The sequence below is a fragment of the Balaenoptera musculus genome, chromosome 10, assembly GCF_009873245.2.
Source record: "Balaenoptera musculus isolate JJ_BM4_2016_0621 chromosome 10, mBalMus1.pri.v3, whole genome shotgun sequence".
NCBI lineage: Eukaryota > Metazoa > Chordata > Mammalia > Artiodactyla > Balaenopteridae > Balaenoptera > Balaenoptera musculus.
Window position 1 is genome coordinate 39,247,679 of NC_045794.1, and position 5,083 is coordinate 39,252,761.

Below are 5,083 nucleotides of genomic sequence, written 5' to 3' on the forward strand. Positions count from 1 at the left end.
CCGTGCCCGCGCGTCCCGGCCGTCCCTCCCGCCGTCCGCAGTCCGCCCGGCCCTCGCCCCCTCCCTTGTTGTCCAGCGCAGCCGCCCTCTACCCCGGATCCAGAAGTCCCCTCCCCGCCGGCTCCCGGACTCCCCGCCTTAAAGGCACAAGCTCCTTTTGTCTGGACACCCCCTCCCCCTCCCCGGACGCCGGGCAGGGTGGCCGGCTCCCCTTCGGAGGAACGGGGTAGGGGTGGGGGAGACCGAAGAATGGAACCCCTCCCTCCGCGCGCCCCCTCCTCTCCTCCGGCCGCTCCCTCCCCCAGTCTTGGGAAAACAAGCGGCTACTGTTCTGGGATCAAGACCCCGGGAAGGAGCGGGCCGTCCAGCCCGCTCCCCCTTCCCTCCACCCCCGGGCTGCGTCCTCCAGCATTCTCTTCCCACCCTCACCCCAGGGGTCCCCAAAGGCGCCGGGCAAACCCACCCTCTAGCAGCGATTACCACCCCCCTCCCGCCCAGCACACCGAGGGTCTGCTTCCTTCCTGGCGGGGTCCCCTAAGCTGAACCGGTGCCCAGCACCCACTCCTCACACCCCCCTCCCCTCCTCCCTCCCCCAGCCCCCACCCTGCCATTCCCGCCCCGCCTGCCACGGCCCTGCTCCCCCCCGCCCAAGAGGGAACTCAGTTTAATAATTAATTAAGATTTCATTCCACAAGGCGCCAGGTGTGTGCGGCCTGCTTCCCCACACACCGCTTTTTCCCTCCTCCCCCAACCCTCCGGGGCGCTGGCCCCAAGCAAACCTCCTGCACCCTGAGCGCAGAAGGGGGACTGAGGGAAGGGGCACTCTCCACGCTGCCCACCGGCCCCTCTCTCTCTGGGGAGCTCCTCCAGCACCTGCCCACGTGTAGAGTCCCTCCCTGTCTCCCCCCCGCCCCCTCCCCCGCACCTTTTACCCAAAGGGTTGTGCTTCCCTGCGCAGTGTGGAGGGTGGAGAGAGGGTGCATTGCTAGGGTACTGAGAAATTGTTTGGGGCTTTTACTTCCCACGTTTTCAAGCACGGAGCTGCGGCCCAAGTTACCTGGGTGATGGGAAAATCTCGTGGAAGCTGCTTTAACCCTTTGAGGGTTAGAAAGATGGTGTAGCCAGAAAGGAGAAGAAGGTTAATAAACTCACCCAGGATGCAAGTGATTCTGACTTTAGAGGGGATGCCAGTCCTCCAGAGCTGGGAAGAGAGCAGCTTGTCTGGCTTCCCTTGGAGGCGGGCTCCCTGTTGCCTCATCCAGACTTGTAGCTCCTCCTTCCTTTGGCAGCCCCTTCCCCACCCAAGGTCCCACACAGCCTAGATAGCTGAAGCTGCTCCCTCAAACCCAGCCTTCCCGGTATTCTAGTCCTTCAAGGCCCAACTCTTGTCCACGCCAAGCCCCTACTGGGATTCCTAAGCCCAGGCCAGAGCTTGAGACAGGGAAGAGAGGGGAAGAACTAAGAAAATCCATTTCAATCCCTTATCAGGCATACATGATTGCAAACTATCCACCTTGGCTAAATCCCTCACTCTCTTGGAGCCTCATCTATAAAATAGGGATAAAACTATCTGTCTTGTCTTTCTTACAGGATTTTCAGGATGAGCTAGAAAAATGTTGGTTAAAATGTTTGAAAATGGGAAATGAAAATGAAAAATGGATAGTTTATTCTGCCATGTATGAGTCTCAGTTGTGCAGGCCTGGCCTGTAATTTGAACTTTGGGGCCTTTTTGCCTGACTTCTCCCTTCAAGTAGCCAGGCAAAATTTCCTTTCCAATCTGAAACCAGTGTCTACCATTTATCTCTTAGAATAATATGTTTATGGGCTGTAAGGGGAAAATACAAAAGACAATTGAGGAAAAGAAATGTGTGTGTTATGAAATTTTATATTTTGGAATGGAAGGCTTTGTCCTTCATTTTATTTTGGAATGAAAAAAAAAATTTGGACACCAACCAAGTAAGCCGAAGAAATATGCTAGGGATCCATCTCTGGGTGCTTTAAGTCACACTGACCTCCTCTACCCTAGTGTATGGCTGGCGTGTTAGTCTGGCCTCCTGAATTCTATTTCTGGTTCCTGGAGGGCAGGGCTGCCATCAGCACCTTTCTTTGATCCCCACCATCAGCACCTTACACAGAGGGTCTGTTTCTAGCACTATTGGGGCCCTAAAAATGATTCCAGCCCTTTATTTTACAGATATGAAACATGAGCTACTGCTAGGCACATGGGGAATACTCAATTATTAAAAATTTTAATCTATAGGATATTAGAGTAGGAAGAAGTCGTAAAGATTATCTAATTCAGCTGCTATACTTTTAGTAATCAAAATAGCAAGCACTGGGACTTCCCTGGTGACGCAGTGGTTAAGAATCTGCCTGCCAATGCAGGGGACACGGGTTCGAGCCCTGGTCCGGGAAGATCCCACGTGCCGTGGAGCAACTAAGCCCGCGAGCCACAACTGCTGAGCCTGCGCTCTAGAGCCCGTGTTCCACAACTACTGAGCCCGAGGGCCACAATTACTGAAGCTTGCGCGCCTAGAGCCTGTGCTCCGCAACGAGAAGCCACCGCAATGAGAAGCCCGCGCACCGCAACGAAGAGTAGCCCCCGCTCGCCACAAGTAGAGAAAGCCCGCGCTCAGCAAAAAAGACAACACAGCCAAAAATAAATTAATTAATTAATTAATTTTAAACAAAGCAAGCACTTATATATCATTTACTGTGTGCTGAGTAGTCATCTAAGCCCTTGACATAAAATAATTCATTTAATCCTCATAACTTCATGATGCTATTATTATCGTCCTCACCTTGGAGTGAGGATGTACCTCACTTTTCCCATGAAAAATGAGACACAGAGAGGGTCAATAATTCCAAGGTCAGAAAGTGGTAGGTCCCGATTCTGAACACATGCTGTCTGGCTTCAGAGTCTGTGTGTGTCACCACTGTGCTCTACTGACTATGGAAAACCAAGCCCCTGAGATGGAAAATGACTTGCCCACGATCACACAGCAGATTGGTGATGGAAGGTGGATCAGAAACCCAATTTGTTTCTCTTTCCACTCAGCTTCACTATGGTTCTGTCTGTATGTATCGCAGACGTGAGTTGTGCCTGTCCTTCCTTGATGTTCCCTCAGAAGCAGACATTCTTCTGCTGACAGGTGGCAACATTCTTCTCCCCTTTGGCTGTGGGGAGTGCATTGAAGGATGGGGACGGTGGGCCCTTGATCTGTAGCTTCTGACCCAAAAAGAGTGAGACCTGCCTCTAGTGACCAACTGTAGAGGGCCAGGGACTCCAGGTTAGACCATGGGTTAGAGTCTGGGCCTTCCACCAGCACCTTCGTGAGAGAAGATTGCACGTGCGGTACATTTGTTCAGTCCGATCACATCCCTCTGAAATGCACCAAGGCTGTTTAAAAGAGCTTGTGGGTGAGCAGCTTGGTAGGAAACATGGAATCTCGGAGAATGTGGTTCTCACACTTACCCTGAGCCCCTAGAAGAAATGGTACTCTTAGCAGAACATGGTGAAATATTAATATATTAAAATACACAGTGTTGTACTATGCCAGATCTAACAGACGCTAGAATCACAGGCACCAACGTTTTAGAAAAAAAATATTGGGAAAACTTTAAAATTGAGAAAATTTTATTATTTATTTTTCTTTGAACCACAACAAGACGGCTATTACTCGATTTTCATAGCAGAACACCTTGATCCAGCTGGGGGAACACCAGCCCTGCTGAACCTGGTTTGAGAACCACTACAATCAGTGAAATATTCAGAAAGGACCTCCATCCCGGGGTGGATAATAAACAGCAAGTCAGGGATCCGCTGGAAGGTTTTCACCCTGACAAAGAGAAGAAAAAAAGAGAGAGAAGGGAGGCAGCTGGCACGAACTGTTTCTATTGCTCCAAGTCTAGCTTGATCTCAATGACTGTGGTTTTTCTAATACAGACCACAGTCACAGTCACAGGTATTATCAACCTCTCATTTTTCAGAAAGAGGAAATTCCCAGGAGAAGAATGCATTATATGTAAATGCAAGTGCTATATACCCATAAGTGTATCTGGACAATGCTTGAAGCATCCTGGAACATAACTAATGGATGGGCTTGAGTCCCCTGAGCCTTCCCTGGGTCGTTCGGGAAACAGCTAAGCAAGCCTCTGCCTACTCCCTTTTACAAGGCAAAGATTCCTTTTACAGTGCAAATAATCATTCCCTGACTTTTCTGTCTTAAAGATTAGATTTCTGTGCATTTCGTTTTTGGAAAGTAAGAAAAATGTGTAAAGACAACCCACATTTGTATATCCCCTGTCCACTTCACCACATGGCTGCTGACACCACCACTACCCCAGAGACTCTTGGCTTCCTCTAGGTCCCAGGTTGGAGGAGGCCTTGGCCACCACGGGTCCCAGAACCACTACCACCCATGGGAATGAAATGATTGACTCTAAACTCCAGATGGATACAAACTTCCTCATTCCTTAGCTCCCCATCTTTTTTTTTTTTTAATTAACCATTTTTTTTTTAATTTAATTTATTTTATTTTTGGCTGCATTGGGTCTTCGTTGCTGCGCATGGGCTTTCTCTAGTTTCAGCGAGCGGGGGCTACTCTTCGTTGCAGTGCGTGGGCTCTAGGCGCGCAGGATTCAGTAGTTGTGGCGTGTGGGCTCAGTAGTTGTGGCTCACGGGCTCTAGAGTGCAGGCTCAGTAGTTGTGGCACAGGGGTTTAGTTGCTCCGCAGCACGTGGGATCTTCCCGGACCAGGGCTCGAACCCGTGTCCCCTGCATTGGGAGGTGGATTCTTAACCACTGCGCCACCAGGGAAGCCCCTTAGCTCCCCATCATTCATTCATTCATTCTTTCTTTCCACAAATATTTAGCAAGTGCCTACTAAGGCCAGGTACTGTTCTATTCATAGGAGCTGGGGATACAGTCTCAGCAGACTGGATCCCTATTCTCATGGAGCTTTCCTTCTAGTGGGAGGAGACAAAAAACAAATGAATAGATGAGAAGATAGTTGATGGTGATAGGTGCGATGATAATTAGAAAAGGGGACAGATAGGAAGTAACTTCCTCTCTGAGGAAGTG